At 51.2% G+C, this 21,124-nt stretch overlaps 1 pseudogene; it reads left to right on the forward strand.

Moving 5' to 3' along the window:
- Positions 1 to 2,382: 2,382 nt before the first annotated feature.
- LOC138995015 (geminin-like) lies at positions 2,383 to 21,110 on the forward strand (annotated as a pseudogene).
- Positions 21,111 to 21,124: the final 14 nt, after the last annotated feature.

The following is a 21,124-nucleotide window of genomic DNA, read 5'->3' on the forward strand; positions in this document are numbered from 1 at the left end:
TCCAGGTTCAGGGAACGTCAGGACCGAAGGCTAGGTGAAGACGCCAGGGTGTCACGAAAGGGGGTTGTGAAGAGGCCAAAACCCCCGAGATACTTGCCTTGGAATTTTCTCTTTGGAATCTGGGCTCTGCGGCCACAGGCCTGATGCCTATGCGTACTGTCCACAAAGCTGAGTGAGAAATTTCAGGCCAATGGGAGAGAAAGGGAGGCTCTAGTGGGCCCAGGCCTGCGCACACCGTAGCTTTGAATGCATTTCCCAGGGCTCAGGCTGGTCTGGGTGCTGGGATTCCCCGAAATGGAGCCTGGGCTCGCTCCCCCACTGAGATCCGGCCAGTGAATTTTCCATGGGGCTGTCACACCATGGGAGGGAGGGAAGCAAGAGGGACCTTTGTGAGCACGCAGATGGGGCTTCTCCTCCTCAGGCCGGACCCAGGGCCCCTTTCTAGGGTGGAGTGGGGGAACTTTCACCTTCAGGAACCTGGAAGACCGAAGTTGGGGGCCCAGTGAAAGACTTAGCAGCAGACACCTCCAAAAATGAGCCCCAGGCAGCTAACCGGGGTCCCTGGCACCTACCTCAGTGCTCAGTAAATACTTGTGAATGAAGGAAGAAGTGGAGTGGGTGCTGGGGAAGTGGAGTGGGTGCTGAGGTATGAAACAGGCCTCTGCCTGCCAGAGGCTTCCTGTCTAGTCAGGGAGGTGGGTGGGGAGTGGCCGGGTAATGGCGGAACAATAACAACGCATTTCACAACACAAATTTAAGGCACCAAAGGCAACCGGGGGGAGGGGGGGGGGCGTACGTGTCAACACGAGGGTGGGGAGCCACTCCTGGAGGGGGTGTCCCCAGGCCCAGCTTCAAGAGGGCCTGAGCTCCTTGCCCTGCTCAGCAGTGGCTATTCCTGGAGGTCCTTCTGTGCTGGACCCCTGACACCCACCATTCATGTGTCCGGCCCTAGTTTGTCAAACTTGGACAAACAGGAGCATTTCTGTTTGGGGCTGGGGTGGGGGTAGGAGACGGAAGGTCATTCTGCCCAGGATGGAGACTCCAGAAACACTGACGGGACTGTGCTCCCTGGGGCGGAGGAGGGAGGGGGCCTTGGTGACTTGGGGCCCACCCCTTGGCCCCCTACAGGAGTTGCAAAGGATAAAATACTTTCTCTGCTCAGATAGTTCTGGGGAACTTGTGGTGCTTTTTGCTCAAACCCAGTTCCAGCAACTGCATTTGAAGTTGCCTCATGGTGCCTTGTCCCAGGGGTCTCCCTGGTGGAACGGTTTCTGCTCAAGCCCTCCACATGGCTTACCTTTCCGTGGCCAGGGTAATGGTGGTGGCTCTGTTTCCCACCCCTCTACCAGCCCCCTCCGGATCTCAGGGTCAGGCATTCCGAGGTCCCTGCCCTATTGCCTCTCCCCTCTCCCAGGGCAGGCAGCTGCCACAGGGAAGCAGACCAATCAGAAAATCTCTTCGAGGCTTTACATGGCTGAGTCTCACCTGTCGCTACAAAATCATGGTATAACCTGGGGCTCAGAGAGGTTAAGTGACTTGCCCGAGGTCACACAGCCGGGAATGGTAGTTGGACAATGAACTGCTCTGACTGTCCAGTGTTTTTTCCATTGTCTGCGTGGACTCAATAGACTGAGAATAGGAGATAGGAGGCCTGTCCCGGACACCCCCATCCCGAGGAGCAGGGCAAGGAGGTAGAGAGTCCCAACGGAAGACACCTGGTTCCAGATCATAGAGATGGGAACAAGAGCCAGAGAAAGGAAAGTGAAAAGGAGAGGAACTTCTGATGACGAAGCTCCGTGTTCTCCCCACCTGGAGGCAGGACATCTGGCCAAGGCTTCATGCCTGGTGGCTGCTGGTTCAGGATGCCCTCTGCTGCCTGCTTCCCGGGGTGCAATGCAGGTGGGACGGGTGTTCTGTGGACCCCTTGGAGCCCCATCTTCCAGAGAAAATACCAGGCTAATGGAAACGGAAAACAGGGGCTCCATCTGGGGGGTCTCAAACTTGGACAAACAGGAGCATTTCTGGTTGGGGCTAGGGTGGGGCTAGAAGATGGAAGGCAATGCATTCATTAGTTATTTTATCCATTTCATTCTGTGCCAGGAGATGGGGATACATAGTCAATGACAGCCAGAAATAACAGCACGTCTTTCAGCACTTACCATGGGCCAGGCTAAATGTTTTACACGTGTTACTCATTCCACATCACACACACGTGGGGCTCAGAGACGTTAAGTAACTTACCCAAAGCCACACAGCTGAGTAAGCTCAATAGAGCAGGTCTCCCTCTGTGAGAGGTGCGCTCTGAGTGTGCTGGGGGCGTTGAGAGAGGGAGCTCCACTTGGGGAAGTGGGGAGGAGGCATTTGATCCGGGCCCTTGTGAGGATGAGTGAGATTTCATTCGTGGGGAAGGAAAAGAGTTCCCAGGTCGAAGGAGCAGCATTTGCAACGGTGAAGGGGCCCCAGAGGAAGTACGCGGCCCAGAGTGGTGAGTGTGGGTATGGAGGGTGGGGCCTGGGAGTGTTGACATTTTGGAGACCATATTAAGGAGCTTGGATTGTATCCCACAGACAACGGGGAGCCATGGGGTATGGGAAGGGTGTGTGTGTGGGGGTGGGGGTGGGGTTAAAGCAGTCCTGACACATCAGACCTTGGGCAGGAGGCGAGGAGGGAGGGCACGAGCTTGGAATCTTCAACAGTAGCTCATCCCTGACCCCGTCTCCAGGCTTCTACCTCCCCACCTCTTGCCACATAAGACGTGATGCCATGATTCAACCCAGACAGATGGCAGAGGCGTTACCGCGGCTCCGGGGGCTGACTCTTCTTGCTGTGCCACCAGCAAGCCATGGGGACTTGAGCACGTTAACCTCTCTTTGCCTCAGTTTCCTCATCTCTAAAATGGCAGTGATGACAGGACCTGCCTCAGAGAGCTGGGGGTGAAGATGCAATGAGATGCCACAGGGCAGCACAGTCAGGCTGTCAGTAAAGGTTCAATAAATGCGAGTTCTTGTTATTAGATGTCACCTCCCATCCTGCCCGGGCCCAGTCAGCACCTCAGAGTCCTGGGTGTCAGGAACTTCCTAAGTGTCTCCCCCTGAGGAGGGACCCCCAGCTTCCCCGGAGAGCCTTTCAGGGCAGGGACTGCACTGGGTGTTGGATGTTCCCTACCCTCATCCTGCCCCTCTGATCTCAGGCCCTTCCCTTCTCCCCTCCCCTGTGATTATCACAACCCCTGCAGTGGGCAGGCTTGGCTGGGCCCCGCGGCCCTTTGAAGTCCTCTGCCAGGTTCCCAGCCCCACACACTGACTTCTGAGAAAGCTGCTTCCCATCAAATCCTGCCGCCAAAAGACTCCCCTCTTAGGTATTCCTGCCAACTCCGTTTTATAATCTCCACGCCGGGGAGGGAGGACGGTGCAGGCACTTTGTGCGCAGGAAGGAAGCAATTAAATTATTAGCACTTTGAGAAAATTAAACGACATAACTTATGGTGGAATAAGTTTAGGAAAAAAAAAAAGAGAAACCCTTGTAATGTGAGAAAACAATTAAAAAGAATTATATAAGGTTGGGCTCGCTCCTTTATTGCAATAGAGTTAGCAGTTCATTGATTATCGTCTTGTTATAATGCAGCAGGATGGAGCGGGCTGCCGCCGAGGTAACTCTCAGGAAGCGAGGTGCTTAGCTGGGTCCTGCAAGAGGAGGCGGAGGAGGAGCTGAAAGGCTTTTCTGGAGGGGGAGGGGGAGGGGAGGGGAGAATGGGACCAGGAAAGGATCCACAGAGCGGCTCTTCTCCACGTTCCTTCTGCTTTGGTAGAATTGTCAGTTTCAGATGCCCAGACTCTGTGCCCCAGCAATTCTGCTCCTAGGTGTCCATCCCAGAGAAACGTTCACGCAGCTCCATAAGGGGACAGGGATGAGGGTGATCCCCAAGGCACCCTAAGTGACCCTCCTGGGAGAGTGGAAAGGTAAAATGGGGTGGATATACCCGCCCCCCCCCCCGCCCCCCCAGCAGCAGCAAGAAGCAGAGGACTGGATCTACACAGAGCCATGTGGCCAGATATTTTTCCAGATTATTATTATTAAATTAAAATTTCTTCCAATTACAGTTTACATTCAATCTTATTTTGTGTTAGTTTCAGGTGTACTGTGGCTAGATCTTAAAAGCTGAGTGCTTCACAGCAGTAAAAAAAAAAAAAAAAAGAAAGAAAAGCAAACTACTACTGCCCACACCACATGGAGGAATCTCTCAGACAAGTTGAATGAGAGCAGCAAGACATGAAAGAGGGCCCCCTGTAAGATTTCATTTAGATGAGGTTCAAGAACAAGCTGCACTAATGGGTGGTGACAGAAGCTGGAATGGTGCCGCTGACAGCGGAAAGGGGAAGGGAGAGTTTGCTGACTGGGAAGAGGCCCAGGGGAACTTTTCTGGGTGCTGGAAATGTGTTATGGTTGGATCTAGGTGGTGATTACCCAGGTGTACACAGAGAGAAAAAAAAGAGAGTTTATAGTTAAGACCACTGCAATTACATAGTTCACTGCATGTGTTACACCTCAATAGGAGAGTACAGGTGGAAAATGTTGCCGAGGGGGGGAAAAGTAGAAGACAAGGAGATATGACACAATACCATTTATGTAAATAAAAGACTGCATGCTTATGAAATAACCACCCCTTCTGCAAGAATTCCGCAAACAGAAAGACGCTATCATATGGACATAGGCCATGGGGATAAAAGAGAATGGATGAATGAGTGAGTGAAAACCAAGAGCAGGGCCCTGCAAAGACTAATTATGGTAACAGGCCACAAACAGAGAGTATTGGCTAACTCAACCCTCCGCCTCTGTGAAGTTTGTAGAAAATCGCTAGTTAATTCATCAGGAGGTCTTTGGTCTGGATGTGCTTTGGGTGGGATGTTGGGGTATTTTGATCTGAGGTGAGTGTAGACTCCATCACTGATGACTGCCAGGAGGCAAAGGAGGCATCTACCTCAAGTTTCTTTCATATATATATATCTCCTATATAATAAAACCCTAATATGCAAATTGAACGGCAGAACGACCAGTTGCTATGAGGTGCACTGACCACCAGGGGGCAGACGCTCAATGCAGAAGCTGCCCCCTGGTGGTCAGTGTGCTGCTCAGCCAAAAGCCGGGCTCATGGCTAGCGAGCACAGGCGTGGTGGCAGGAGCCTCTCCCGCCTCTGTAACAGCTCTAAGGACCCCTGGGGGATGTCTGCCTGCTGGGTTAGGCCTGCTCACTAAGCCGGCAGTTGGACATCCCCCAAAGGGGTCCCAGACTGCGAGAGGGCTCAAGCGGGGCTGAAGTTCTCCCATTCCCCCCCCCCCCCCCCCCCGCCCCATGCACGAATGTCATGCACTGGGCCTCTAATATATATATATATATATATAATTGATTTCAGAGAGAAAGGGAGAGAGAGAGAGAGACAGAAACATCAATGATGAGAGAGTCACTGATCAGCTGCCTCCCACATGCCCTACACTGGGGATCAAGCCTGCAACCCGGGCATACGCCCTGAGCAGGAATCAAACTGTGACCTCCTGGTTCATAGGTCGATGCTCAACCAATGAGCCACGCCAGCTGGGCTCAAGTTTCTTTATTTTTCCACAGTTTGCGAAGCCATCATGCCTACTTTCTCAGGGAGCCTCATGTGCAGTGGGTAGACTGGAGCTGCCACCACACTTCACCCAGACCTCCCACTCCTGCTGGGTCTCCCTGGCCGTCTTCTTAACCTCTCTGGATCTCGGCTTCCTTGCCTGTTACAGGGGGATGGTAAAGAGAGTGCCCACAGTGAGGGTGGTTTAGGGTGGGAGTCAGCAACCTTTTAACATAAAGAGCCAGTTCAAAAATATTTTCAGCTTTGCGGCCCGTAAGGTCTTTGTCACAACTTCCCTGGAAACAGTCATGATGTAAATGAACGTGCGTGGCTGTGTTCCAATAAAACTTTATTTCTGAACACTGAAATTTGAATATCATCATTGTCACGAAACATTATTTTCCCACCAAACCATTAAAAAATAGGAGTGACTTTTAGCTTGCAGGGTATATATACACAACCAGGGGTGGGGAGGGGGAGAGAATGGATTGGTCCGAGGGCCATAGACTGCTGACCCCGGGCTAGAGGATCCAGTGAGTTGGAGCAGTGCTCAGCTCATAGTAAGCGCTCAAGAAAGCTTAACAATGTTTTTACTCCCACGCCCACCGTACAGGTGAGAAAGCAGAGGTTCAGAGAGGCAAAATGGCTCACCCAGGCCTCCAGAGGGTTAGTGGCAGAGCTGAGACTCTGACCCAGATCTCCTGAATCTGTGTGCAGTGTGGTAGGTTCAACCCACTTTGAAAAATGCCCCAAATGAGGAGAGTCAGGTTGTATCTCCCTCTCCAGGGCTCACATCTTGCAGCAAGAAGTCTGGCTTCTCTCTGGGCGGCTAGCGGGGCCCGATGGATCAGAGAACCCCTTGCATGTGTGGGGCGCGTTCTCACGCTTCAAAGCCTCCCTCATCCTGCTACTCCGCTCGTGTGTCCTCGTCTCCTCTTGTCTTGCGGTGTCCGTGGCCTGAAGTTCTTGATGTGGGTGTTGCTATGAGGCGTCAAAGTGAACTTCCGATTGCATTGATATAAAGTTCCAAACCAGGCAAAGCTAATCTATGCAGCGAGAGGCCCGGGGAGTGGTTACCCCAGGAAGGAGGCACGTGGGGGCCTCTGGGGCTCAGGAAATGTTCTGCCTCTTGATCTGAGAATGACCTTTGTGAAAAGGCATCAGACCTGCACTACAATCTGGGCACGTTTCTGTGCAGATGTTCTACTTCAATAAACTGGAGGGAAAATAGCTGCAAGGGCACTTGGGCGCAACAATGAGCTCTTGGTGAGCCCAGTTGCGGGAACAGGAGGGCAATGCTGACATCACCCAAGCCCTTTGCTCTGCTGGGCGGCCGGGAACAAGGCTGCAAAAGCTGTGCACACGAGACCAGAAGTTCACTGGCCCATACACATCCTTCACCTTAACAGAGAAGGTGCTGGTCTCGCTTCCCTGGAGCACAGAAGACGTGTGAGTGTCTGTGTGAGAGTGTATGTGTGTGGCTCTGTGAACACGTGTGAGTGGGCGTGCTTCTGTTTGTGAGTGTGTGTATGGCTGTCTGTGTGGTGTGAGATGTTTGTGCATGTGCAAGTGGTTGTGATGATCTTTGTGAGTGCATGAGTGTGTTTGTGTGTGTGTGTGTGTGTGTGTGTGTGTGAGTGCGCGTGTGAGATGTTTGTGTATGTGTGAATGGGTATATTTGTGAGTGAGCGTACGTGTGGTGTGAGGTGTGTGTATGTACAAGTGGTTGCGATTGTGCATGAGTGAGTGTATGTGTGAGTATATGTGTTCTGTGTGTGTATGTGTGTGTGAACGTGTATACCGGTGCATGGGTATGATTGCATTTGTAAGTGAGATGTGGTGTGTGTACCTATGCGTGGGTGTGAGTGCGTATGTGTGTATGATATATATGTGATGTGTGAGATGTGTGTGAACAAGTGAGTGTGGTTGTGTTGGTGTCAGTGTGAGGTGTTGGGGTGTGTGTGAGTGTGAGCACCACTTTACACGGGCCCAGAAGCTCCCCCTCCCTTTGGAGTTGAGATTTGGGACCTAACAAGGGCCCATGTGTACACACGGGTGTAGCATGTGGCACACACGCAGGCGCGGGGGCTCATCTCTCTGGCGAGAGCGTCTGGCACACGCTGCTGCTCCTCGGTGAAGGGCTTTTATGTGTTTTGAAATGCACGGCCCTTGATCGCTGCAGATTTATGCCGAGAAAATGGGTTCTGGTAACTGACCAAGCCTCTTAGCCGTTGCTCATTTGGGTGGATCTCAGGTCATCTATTTGTTTCTGGAGGGTTTGCAGGAATTCTCTCCGAAATGTGCCAAGCTTCCTGCCTTGGAGAAGACATTTATTTAATTTATTTAAATCAGATGATTTAATTCTCTTGTGCACAGGGAGCAAAACACAGATTCTGCATTATAGGAGCCTGAAGAAGAGAGAGGGAGAGAGAGGAGAGAAAGGGAGATAGAGATAGAGATGAGAGAGAGAGAGAGAGAGAGAGAGAGAAGGGTTGAAACGGGGTGAGTTCAGCTGGAGCTCAAAGATAACTTTCCTCACTGGAAGGAGTTTGCCACGTGGACCAAGAGGATAAGTGTCTGTCTTCCCAGCCGCTCTGTGGAAAAGAGCTGATCTTGTTGGCCAGAACTGAGAAAGGACATTCCTGTTTTCCACCCAATGTCACCCTCTTGGACCCCCTGCCCACAGAGCTCCCCTCCTCCCGAGATGCACCCCTGCCTACCGCTCTGTCCCTCCCTTGAACTTGAGTTTTCCAGTTCTGAAAGCACACCATGCCCCTGCATGTTTCTCTCTACTTCCTGCTACATCCTCCCTCTCCCGTGGCCTGGCTGGTGAACCCTCCTTCGTCCTTGACTCCGCTCGGACATTGTGTTTTACGAGGCGCTTTCCCGACTCCTCTCCCTTGCAAATATCCGACTGGGTGCTCACCACACGCAGCTGTAATTCTTTGCACATGGGCCTTTCTCCCACACTCGGCCACAAGTTCCTCCTGGGGAGAGAATGTGTCTTGTTCATCTCTGAATCACCGGATCCCAGTGCAGTGCTGGCCACAGAGGCGATGCTGGGCGTATGAACGCCTTCTGAATGAATGAATGAGCCCACAAGCAGGGGAAAGGACAGAATGAACTCCACAGGCCTCAAGCACAGATGCACAGACATGTACACAGCCCCTCGCCATGCCTCCCCTGATGTGCGAAAGTCACCATGAAACTATTCACCCATGAAACACACGCTCCTCATCCCTAACTCGCGGCTGCTGTGTGAAATCCAATTCTTGTTTTGCACTTTGCCTCCAGAAGGGCTCTGGGAAGCAGTGCCATTCTTTCAGACAAGGTCTCCCCGAGGGAAACAGCACAAGATGAGGGTGAATGTGGAACCGGGGGCGGGGGGCATTCTGATATGGGACCGAGACCGAGTCAGGGGACTTGGGGCATTGGGGTCCTGGCAGAGATGGGCTGCTCTGTCTGTGATCACAGGCTGGGGTGGGAAGGCCTGTGGGGGAAAAGGGTTAGATCAGTGACCCAGAACAGAGAAGGATCACAGGCTGCCTGCACAGATGCTATCTCTGCATGGCTGAGTGTTCCCACAGGCAACGGCGAGCATTCCTCCGCCCTCCGAGATGCTTGCTCTGGTGAGAACACATACAAGCACCTGGCACCAAAAAAATGAGTGAATGAATAAATGAGAGAATGAAATAAGTCATTGTATGAATAGGGCGTGTTACTTGATATCCCTGGGACTCACGTGTTCTCACCTGTAAGATGGGGGTGGGGGGTATTGAATTAGATGGTTCCTGAAGCCTTTCCGGTTCTGCTCCTACTCTGCTCCCCTCTTTCTCTGTTAGTGGCACATGCACTGCACATACATAAATAACCATATCCTTACTTCATATTATATATTAACTTTGTCTTATACATCTTGGTAGCCCCTTGGGCTCTCCACAGAGGATGGAGACTCTGGAGTAAGACAGCCAACAGTTAACATTTTGAGCTGTATGATGTAGGGCAGGTCCTGTTAATCTCCAGTCCTTTCTCCTTGAAGTAGGGATGATAATCACCCAACTTTTGGCTCCGAGTTTTGAACATTGAGATAATAAATTCAAAAGAATTTTGCAAGCTGTGTTACTAAGGCGTTATTCATGATCGTCCCACACAGTAGGTGCTTAGTAAATGCTCACTAAGTGAGCGGGTGACTTTCTGGATTAGCTTCTGTTTTTACCTACATTCTGCTCACATGAATTCCTCTGTGCGTGTGTTTCAGTGGTCTTTACCCCAAGGCTGGAGGCAATGCAGCCAGAAGTCCCCCATCACCCCATCAAGCCCACCACCCAAGTGCTCCAACTGTGTCCCTCCCATAAGTCAACAGAGTGGGTGGGGGCTGGGCGGGGGAAACAAAGGAGCTGTTAGCAGGTAGGAGCAAGTCAGCCCATCTCTGTGCAAGTCACCACCAATAAAACCTAATCAATGCAACCCCTTTTAAGTTGGTTGGATCAGTGACCCAGAAAATAGCTCCCCTGTAGAAAAGGAAATGATAGTCAATAAACTGAGACGTCAATGGGAAAAATCTATTAAAGTGAGTGAGATATCAGGAGACCTCTGGTGTTAACGGAGACCCTTTGGAACGGAGCCATGGAGTGAGAGTGGGCTTTTAACCCTCTCAAGGCCGGAGTTGCCTCAGCCCCAACTCAGAGAGCAGCAGAGGCTGCAGCTACGGTGGCTTTGCTTGGCCCAGGTCTCCCCACACAGTACCCAGGGGCCCATGTTTTGCTGAGCTCTGTGCTGCTTCCCCCTTCAAGCCTGGTCCTTTGGGGGGTGGTGTGTGTGTTTCCTGCTGGATGGTCAGCGGGCCTGAGGCTCTGTCTGGGGTGCTGCCCTTAGAAAGGGCACCTCCCTGGACATTTGGATGTGCTGATGCATCATGAATGAACGTGAAAGTGTTAAAGTTTAAAGGGGGCGTGTTTATGGAGAACTGGGGTGAGCTAGACATAAACTGGCCTGGGGCAGAGGCCTGCAGGGAAAGACCTTGGCTGTGCTCTGCTCCTCTCACTTGCCTTTGCTGGTTAACTCCATGTCCAGTGATCACATGGATCTTTTATATGTTGTTATTATTGTTATTGCTATTGTTTAACCTTTGAGTTTTATAGTCTCTTTTTGGGAGGGAGGGGTAGAGCCAGGGAGCCATAGTATTTATGCCACCCAGAATCAGCAGAGGCATTGGCATGTCTGGGTTTATTTGGGACAGTGCCAGGGTCCATGAGTGGGTGTTTATGCTCCAAGAATCTAAAAGTCCACAAGAATAGGGTAAGATTCCTGGGTGAGACGATTACAGACAATACCTTGCAGTCTCTCCTGATGATGCCCACAGCGCGGAGGCGTGTCAGTCATTCTGGGGTGGCGGTGGTTACATTTTCTGGGGGTCAGAGATGTTCTAATGTGTTTGAGGGGCGAACTGATCAGCAACTCTATGGGAATATAGAGCTGGGCTTGTCCTGTTCCCAAGGCAAAGGAATGTACCAGGAAGAGAATCACTTTTCCTGAGTATCTGAGGACCGGGAGGGTCTCTGTCTTCATTTGCCACCTCAGGTTGGTCATGGCCTCTGGGAGGGGGCAGTTCCCACTAGTGGTAACAGAATAAACTGACAAACATGCACAGACACGAGTCCAGTTTCTGGTTTCTCTGAATTATGGGTTCATGATCAAAAACGTCTTTAGGATCTGGAGATTTCTCTTCGGCATTTCAGGGAACGTTCTGAAAACTTCTGATGTGCCCCAATTCTGCCTGGTGAACCCCAGGCCTGGGGGGAGGGTCCATCTGCTCCCATCCCAGGAACAGGGCAGAGCCGTTCCTCAGAGACCTCTTTCCCTTCTTCTTCAACTCAGTGCCCTCCCCTCCCCCCACCCTACCCCCCTGCCAACTTAAGAGCTTAAGAGGCCTGTGAAAATGAGGCCTGAAATAGCTGAGAAAAGTCACTCCGCATTCCTGAGATGGTAGTCTGAGTTTTGGAAAGTGTTAACGTTGAAAGGAGTTTTGGAGTCCATTGAGCTTTCTCTGAGTTTTGGGGTACTCTCTTCCTAGCTGTGTGACTTTGGGTAATCCACATCACCTCTCTGAGCCCCAGACTTTTTTTTTTGTAAAGCGAAGGCCAATTATGTCTCCCTCACAGCGTTGTTTTCAGGATCAAGCAAGACAATGTGTGTGACATATTTACTGCGGTGACTGGCACATAGTAGGAGCTTGGAAATGGCAGTTCTTTCCTCTCCCAAGTCAGGGTCAGATTTGCAACAAAAGAGTGTCCTGTGATACAAAGTGAAGAGAAGGATTTTTCAAAACGGAGCCACTGCTGGTAAGATGCCAGGAATGGTCTCCCAGGTGGGACGAGGGTGTGATGGGCGGGTTGAAAGGACCCTTCCCACCTTGGCGGCTTTGACCACAAGGGCGAGAACTCCAGGCCTCAGCCGGGAGTGGCGTATGTCTGCCACAAGGTGGCGGTGTTGGCAAACACACCACCTCCCATGCGCTGCAGAGAGGCCCAAAGTCAGAAGAATTTGACTTCCAATTTAAATTATTTTTAGAAGGGGAATGCTCTTAGAGATTACCTAATGCCATGGTTCCATACCCCAGGAAATGGAGGCTCAGAGAGGGAAAGAGTTTCCCCCAAGATCACAGAGCAAGTCAGTGGCAGGGCTGGGTTCGTAGTCCATGTAGGACTCCTGACCAGGTTCATTCATTCAATGTATCTTTCTCATCCGGCTCTTTCCTGTTATTCTTCCGCTCAGGGTTGCGGGTGGGGAAAGTAGGTGAAAGCTTGAGAGTCCTTGGCTGTTTTCAGGAGCCCCCAAAAGGTTTACCCGATCATCTCAAGTACATTTAGGAATCCCAGATCTCCCAAGATCTTAATTCCATATTCCGCGCCTCGCTTAGTATTAATTTGCATCCTAATGAGAGAGGCGATGAGAAAGCCATTTCTCCCCTTTCCTCCCCGCAACGGTCTGGTGTGTTCTTAAATCCAGGGTGAATGGGTGGACTAGCTCTGGTTTAGAAGGACCCCATCTAGCTGTGTTTGTTTAAGGCTCTGGCCTGTAGTTGTTTTGGCTTCTGCTTCATGTTAGGAACTAGGTAATGGCCCGACCCTCACTGGGTGATATGGGAGAGGCTCGGAGAGGGAAGTAACTCGCGTGGTCACGCAGGACTTCCAGATTCGGAGCTTCTGCCCTTTCTGGTCTGGCCCACTGGGTGGGGAGGATGGAGATAGCCCACCTTTTAGGATTTGTGTCCTCGGACCGGGCGCTTTGTCCTGCCACTGAAATCCCTGAGCAGAACGCTCTCTGCCACTCTCCCTCCCTCTCCCCCCCTCCCCCCTCCCCACTGCAGCTTCCCACCAGCGCCTTTCCAGAGCAGCCCTTGCTGAATAGGTTGCTAGTGGAAATGTGGTTTTCAAATTTGGGAAATCTCCATTAAGTCCTTTTATTTAAGGAGGATGTCATTATCACGCCTCCCCGAGGACTATTATGGTTCTATTAGGCAAGCCCGCAGACTTCCTAGGTACTGTCTGGGGTCTAGATTCCTGGGCAGGAAAATGTGAGACAGGAAGAAGGGGAGGGGGAGGGGGAGAGAGAGAGCAGGGGATGAGGAGTGAGGAGGGGAGAAGGAAGAAAGGAGGAGAAAGAATGAAAAGATGTCTGAGGGAAGAGAAAGGAGTGAGAGAAAGAGAGGCAGCGGGTACACAACCTTCGGCTCCCCTTGGTCCGCTTGGTCCAGCTGCTAGTCTACAGGGTTCCAGATTGAACTGGAGGGGATGGAACCGCCTTATTTCCCCTTCTGAGCAGGCGGAGGCTACGGGGGAGTCCAGGTAACTCAGGTCTCATGTCCTCCAGCTGCCTGTCCAGCCTCAGGCCTCCAGGTTCAGACTGGGGAGGGGCCTCTGTGAGGCCGGGAAGAGAAAGAGGAGACCCAGGGAGAGCTCTTCCAGACCCTGGGTCTGCGCTCAGGGCGTTGGCCTTCCTGACCACTCGGGGAGCACCCTGCTTTCTGTTCTCTGCTCCTCCCTTTAGAAGGTGAGCTGCAGAAAACAGGACCTCCTCTCTCTGCTCTTTGCTGTCTCCCAGGCACCCAGAACAGGGCCAGGCACAGAGTAGGTGCTCAATAGGTGTTTGTGGAATGAATAATAAACAAGGGACGAAGAGACAATTCTGCAGGTTCCCCATCTTCTCCCTGTTTGCGTTCGGAGCAGGCCTCTTGTCCGAATGGATCTTCTCTCTGTTCTCAGCAAAGGCTGGTGATCCTTGATGTCTTCGGATCTCTCTCTCTCTCTCTCTCTCTCTCTCTCTCACACACACACACACACACACACACAAGCACCCCCCCCCCCCCCCCCCCCCCCCCCCCCGCCGCAACCCCGCAGGGTCAGGAACCGCATGGCAAGCAGCTGACATTGGTTTGGCCAAATGAGAAGGAAAAAAAAGCCTCTCCTGGGACCTGCCTGTGAGGGGGTTACCCGCCGAAGGCTGGAAGTGGCTTTAGCCTCCGGGCAGGAAGATTGCTGCTCTTCAGACAAACATCCTGGCTGGGAAATCCCCTGGCCTGGGGGTCCCTGGGGCCTGGCAGCCTCACTCCATGCCATCCTGGCCTCTTCAAACCTCCCCCTGGTTCTGGGCTTGAGGCCAGGCCCCCTGTCCCCTCGCCCCCCAGGAGCCCCTGTGAGAACCAGCCCAGGGCCCCGGGAGTGCCCCTCCCTCAGAGCTCCTGTGCAGAGGTGATTAATGAGGCAGAGGAGGACTTTCTTCCCAGCTGTGTCAACATGCCCCTGCGTCCCAAAGTGGCCCCGCTGGCTGTAGGGATGGCCTCCTCCTTGCCTGTTCGCTCCTCACTGGGGGCCTCTTCAGGGCCTGGACCTCCCACTGGGCCATCAGTCTGATGGTGGTGGTGGTGATGATGATGATGATGATGATGATGATTTTATGATGATTACAGCACTTGATATTTGCAGAGCAACACCCTATGTCTTGGCTCCTCTTTCCAGCTGCCTGAGCCAGAGGCTCGGGCATGGCTGTCTTTGGGTCACGGGGAGAACCTGGGCTACAGTTGCAGGAGCTTATACTGCCGCCTCCGTGAAGCCTTCCCTGATCACCCCAGCAGGCTTTGTGCCTACCCCTGCCTTCCAGTCACAGCCGGCTATTGTCACTGAGTGGGGAGCACATCTGGTTCCCTCACTGCTTCCTTAAGGGGGGCGACTGTGTGTTTCTCTGGGCCTTACTCATCTTTGTATCCACAGTCCTGTTCTCACAGCAGCCTAGCTCCGTGCTTGGCACATGCTGTGATAAACACTTAGGAAATGAACAAATGATCTGGAGATCTGGAATGTTCTGGAATTCCGGGGCTCTGGTCTGTCTGTGGTTCTGCAGGCTGAGTCCCTGGTGTTGGAGCTGGCTCAGACCTGCCCATGACCACACATCCTGCCGCTGGTCCCAGCCCATCCTTGTGGGCTTCTAGCGGTTGCTATTCTGGTGGGGCGATGTGAACTTGTGCTGCTGGGAATGGTGGTGGTGGTGCGGAAGTAGAAGGAGAAAAACCAGAGTAACCACATGACTTTTTAAAAATAACCTTTTTATTTTGGAATAATTTTATATTTATAGAAAAGTTGCAAGTGTAGTAAAAGTTCCTGTATACCCTTTACCCAGTTTTCTCTCGTGTTAACATCTTGTGTAACCAATGTAATTTAGTCAAAACTGCAGAATTAACATTGTGCCTTACTGGTAATTAGCCTCCAGTCTGTTTGTATGCCACCGGTTTTTCCATGCATGTCCTTTTTCTGTCCCAGGATCTAATCCTGGGTACCACATTGTAGTTGGCCCACATGATTTGAAGAATGATGTTTTATTTTAAAATGTGCGCACGTGTCACTTTCTCCCTCCTAATCTATCTGGGTTGATTTTATGTGAGAACAAAGGTTCCTCCTGCCAAATATTCCAGTAAACGAATGTCACCATGTTTGTTTCTTGTGGCTCCTCAGGCTCTTCTGCACCCTGCTGTGTGCCTGTGAGGAGCGAAGGGTAGTCCCGGGTCACCCTCTGGATCCACAACATTAAAATCTGCTGACTGAGCCTGGCTGGTGTGGCTCAGTGGATAGCGTGTTGGCCTGCAGACGGAAGGGTCCTGGGTTCGAGTCCAGTCAAGGGCACCTGCCTGGGTTGTGGGCTCGAACCCCCAGCAGGGGGTGTCCAGGAGGCAGCTGATCATTGATTCTCTCTCATCATTGATGTTTCTATCTCCTTCTCCCTCTCCCTTCCTCTCTGAAATCAATTTTTAAAAAAAGTATCTGTATATGAATCTGCTGACTGGGGAGGCGAGGACCTCAGCGGGTGGGCTGGGGGTCTTGTGCCAGGTTCCCTCCAGCGGGTGAGAGCGGTGGCAGGAGGTGTATGTGGGGGGGTGGGAGGGAGGAGGGGGGTGCATGGGGCGGCCAGATCAGCCACTTCACTCCCTCCCACTGGAATCGGCCTCCCATGATCCACCGCCTTGCCGTGCACAGTGAGTCCCGGTATGAAGCAGAAACAAAAAGGGACCCAAAGACATGTGGATAGTCCTGTCCCACGAAGAACCCTGAAGAGGATCCAGCCTCCCACAGCTGGGTCTCTTGTGGGAAGAGAAAATGAGTTGGTTGAGGGCTTGTCCAAAAGGAGACATGGGAATGACCCGTTCACATCTCAGACTTCCAGCTCTGGCGTTATTATCGTCCCAGAACATAGTGAAAACAAAGATCTTGGAGGAGTTGCCCAAGAAGCATTAGGTCTTATGGTTACAGAAGATCCACCCTCTCCATCTTGGAAAGAAGTGGAGAGAAACAGAGGGAGGCGGTCTGTGAAGCACTGAAGGAAAAGGCGAAACTTCATAACAAAATTGAAAAGCCCTGGCCAGTTTGGCTCAGTGGATAGAACGTCAGCCTGCGGACTGAAGGGTCCCAGGTTCGATTCCGGCCAAGGGCACATGCCTGGTTTGCGGGCTCAGTCCCCAGTAGGAGGCGTGCAGGAGGCAGCCAATCAATGATTCTCTCTCATCATTGATGTTTCTATCTCTCTCTCCTTCTCCCTTCTTCTCTGAAACCAATAAAGAAATACATTTTTAAAAAAAGAAATTGAACAAAAGGACAGTGAAACTGCTCATCTGAAAAAGGAGCATAAAGAATTGGCAGGAGCAGCAGAACACATACAGCATATGGCAGGTCATAGAGAGAATGGAAGGAGAACCTGGGTAACTTCGAACCACCCGATAGTTAAAATTTGATTCTGAACAGGAAACTGGTGAGGAATCTGAAATGGAAGACTCAGAAATTGGTCCACGTGCTGAAGAAATTTACCACCTTCTACAGATGCAAAGCCCTGTATGTGAGATTCATGAATATTTGACTTGAGAAATATATGAGCAGAGTTTACCTCCACGATAGTTCTTTGTAGCTGAGCAAGGAACTCTGTAACGCAGACTTGAAATCAAACTTCCTTGTTTGAATCCTGGGACCCTATTATTGTATTAAAACACAAATTCTACGTATTTTTGTCGTTGTTAATCCTCACCCAAGGATATTTTTTCCATTGATTTTCAGAGAGTGGAAGGGAAGGAGGAAAAAAAGGAGGGGAAGAGAGAAAGAGAGAGAGAGAGAGAGAGAGAGAGAGAGAGAGAAACATCAATGTGAGAGAGACAGTGACTAGTTGCCTCCTGAATACGCCCCTACCGAGGGTGGAGAAAAAACCCCACAACCCAGGTCCATGCTGTTGACCAGGAATTGAACCTGAGACCCTTTGGTGCACTGGCCAAAGCTCTAACTAGTGAGCAACACTGGCCAGGGCAAATTCTATATATCTTTAATCTATGGTGTTTTATTCAAATAGCATTTTCTCAAGTATCAGACATGACCCGTGTATATGCTAAGTAAACTTCAGCCTCCTATTGAAAACACACACAAACCCTGCTGACAGCAGTCTGATCTGAACAAGGAACAGTGATCACTGGGCCCGGGTAGGGCTGGGGACGGCAGAGGGGCGGGTGGGAAAGGATGGATGTGAGTGAGCTAAGGGGGTCTCTTGCGAGGCAGAGACATGATGCTTGAGCTGAGAGCAGGAGCGTTTTCTGGGTCCCCGGTTATTTGTCCTCAGCCTTTGTCTCGCTCCCTCACGCCATCTGTCACCATGTGTGTGTCTATTTGCAGCATCACAGTAGGTCTTGGTTTTGCTTGTATTCCTGGTCAGCTGGCGGAGTCATTAGAGTTAATTTTCAATTAAAATGTTACCGGATGTTCTGTTAATAGCAGAGGTGAGCGTTCTGCCTGCTTCAGGGAAGACACGATCTTCCTGTGCAGCGAAGGCTTTGGAGGCTCCAGGGCCGGGAGGGAAAGAAGCCGGAATGCCGGCGGGGCGCTGGGTCAGTTAAGGTCCCTGCTCTTTGGCCCCCTCCACTGAGCAGCTCCCCTCCTGGTGCGCAGGTCTCTGACCAAGGTCCGCTGATGTCGTTTTCCGTGCTTCAGGTTTCTAGCTCCTCATGCTGGGAGAGGTGGACAAGCTGGTGAGGCTGTGGGAGACGGTGGGAGGTAAGGTATTTGGAATTTGGCTTTGGAATTCTTCCCATGTTTGACAGGCTAGCCAGTGACGTCTGGGAGAGCCCTCTCAGGCTGACTGTTTTGGTCATGGGCTGGGTGGAGGTAGGAGGAGAGGGAGAAGGAGGAAGCCTAAGTGACCTTCACACCCTGCTGGGGACAGTACACCCTGCTGGGTGGGCCTGAGGTCAGAGGTTCATGACACACCCTCAGGCTTCCACCCCACACATCTCCCAAGGCCTCTCACGATTAGAAGGCAGAGGCCTGCAGGAGGCCAGCACCAAGTCAGCAGGCAGGAGAGCACTGGGCACCCTAAGACACCGGTGCATTAAGGGGGCAACTCCTCTCATCTCTGGGTGGAGGAGACATGATGTACGTAGGGAGCACGGGCATTCACCCCCTTCCCCTTCATAATGATCGGCTGCAGATCCACTTCCTGGTCCGAATGGGATAACCTCAGAGGTCCCTAATACTAGCAGGTGGTTGGTGCCTTAAAAACCCTTGAATGGTGATTTGAAACCTCATCATTCCCCACCCCAGTCGTCCCTCTGACTCAGACCATGTCAGCTGGTTTAGAGAGGATACAGGTGTATTGTGCTAGATGGGCTTTGGGGTGCTTGTCTGCCCACCCTCATGCCAGCTTTTGTAGGAAGTGCTGGCTTAAATAGCGGAGGTATTTTGGGTCCCTGGGTCCCAGACACCTAGTCACCAAGTCATATAGCTTCTTACCAGAAATCTCTTTAACTCCTTTCCTGCTCTCCATCCTCACCACACAGTCTTGGTCAGGTCTTTACCATTTCTCCCTTGGATCATTGCAAAATACCCCCACTGACGTTTCTATTTCCAGGTACTTACAGCTTTACTCCCTCCTCTCCATGGCTGCCAGCGTTCTCTTTCTAAAAACAGACAGAAAATGCCATTTTCTGCCTGAAAACTTCCAATGGCTTCCCACTGCCAACAGAATAAAATCTAATTTTTTATCTCAGCATACAGGGCTTTTCTTGGTCTATGCCAAGTTTATCTTACCGCCTCCTTCTCCCATCACTGCTTCCCTTGCCCGGCCATCCATGCCTCTCCTCGTTTCTAATCATCTTGCCTTCCTTCATGCTCAGCCTTAGAACATACAGGTCTGCTGTGGGCTAAATATTTGTGTCTCCCCAAAATTCATGTTGAAATCCCAATCCCCCATTTGATGGTGTTTAGGTGGGGCCTTTGGGAGGTGATAAGGTCACGAGGGCACTGCCCTCATGATGGGATTAGTATCCTTTTAAATAGCCCCCACAGAGCTCCCTTGCCCCTTCTGCCATAAAGGACTTGGTCAAAGGCAGCCATTTATGAACCAGCAAGTGGGTCCTCACCAGACACACCAAATCTGCTGACACCTTGATCTTGCCCTTCCCGGCCTCCAGAACCGTGAGATGTAAATTTCTGTTGTTTATAAGTCACCTACCTAGTCTATGGTGGTTTTGTTACAGCAGACAAACTATAAGACAAGAATGTTGTCCGAAGAATGCCAGTCCATCTGTACGGCACAACTCTATTTGTAAAGAATTCAAGATCCTGCTCCGTAAAACCTCCCCTCACCGCCACCTAAATCATTGTCTTCTCTGATTCCCATATTTCTTTATCTCCAAAGAGCATACGTCACTTTGTATGGCAGTTATTTTTCTGTCTGTCTGACTCTACTAGGTTATAAGGGTCTTGAGGCCAAGGGCATGTCTGATTCACCCAATGCCTGGCAGCATCTGACACCTACAGGTACTCAGTGGTTGCCTATTACTGACGGGATAAATGAATGAACAGACAGCGGCAGAATGATTTTGTCCTGTGTTTGGATCTAGCTCTTTCTAATCTGTGGGTGTAAACTGCAGTGGTGGCCAGGGGTTAGGAATACGTTGCTTACATGTTGTTTATCTTCATCTCCCCAAGACAGCGCCCAGCACATGATATGGGCTCATAGGGTTGGTGCATTCGGTGTGGGAAAGATCTGGGTTTGGGCTGACTTAGATTTCTCTGAAATGAAAAACAACACACGAACATTCTATTGTTCTCTAGTGGAGGTATTTTGGGTCTTCTCTTCATTTTACAGATGAGGCAGCTGAGCTTAGAGAGCTTGCAGAACTCTTCGCAGGCGTAAGGCACCATCAGGTTTTCTAAGAGACAAGGTACCAGGATCTCTGGGGCCCTTGGTTCAGAGTTGCTGACCATAGGGAGCCCTCAACACACGTAGGTTCAGAGCGCTCTTAAGCCAAACTCACGTAGCATGTTCTCTGCAGGCAAGAGGTCTTTTCATTGGGGTTTGTGTTCCAGGAAGGGGCCCTCTGGGGCAGGCCCAGGTCTAGAGCGAGGGGAGTGACATGCTGCCAAAAAACTCAGTCATCAAGAAAAATAAAATTTAACACAGTGTTAAAAAATATCAGCAAACGATAGTCCCCAGGCTGGCTGTCTGCTTTTTAAAATAAAGTTTTATTGGAACCAAGGCTGGGATTAAGGTGAGGAGGATGAGGCAGGGCATTGAATAATGAAGGTTAAATCTTGTCTTTTTTGAAGTTTTTGCATTTTGTTCATTGTGAATGTTTGTATTAATTTTGACTTAAAATACTGCATTAAAATATTACCTATCTGTTGGGTAGAGGGGGGGGGCTATGTGATATTGTCAATAATAAAAATATATCATCTATCTTGATTTCTGAGTTTTGGGGACTCCCCTTAAGTTTTGTGCCCCAGGCAAGTCCCTCACTGATGCCTCAGGGCTTCCCCCCAGTGTCCTGGAAACCCTGGGTTCCAAGATGGGCAGCTGTAGGTCCATGCCCGGCCCCTGGGGCTCACTCCCACTGACCCCTGGTGGACCACAGTCTCAAGCAGCCTGTCCGAAGTAGCTGCCGGCCTGGCCACTTTCTCTCCTTCAGAGGCTGTGGCGTGAGGTTTTGCTCTGGG

The sequence above is a fragment of the Myotis yumanensis genome, unplaced genomic scaffold (assembly GCF_028538775.1).
Source record: "Myotis yumanensis isolate MYYU_CA2020_CCGP unplaced genomic scaffold, mMyoYum1.0.hap1 SCAF_16, whole genome shotgun sequence".
NCBI lineage: Eukaryota > Metazoa > Chordata > Mammalia > Chiroptera > Vespertilionidae > Myotis > Myotis yumanensis.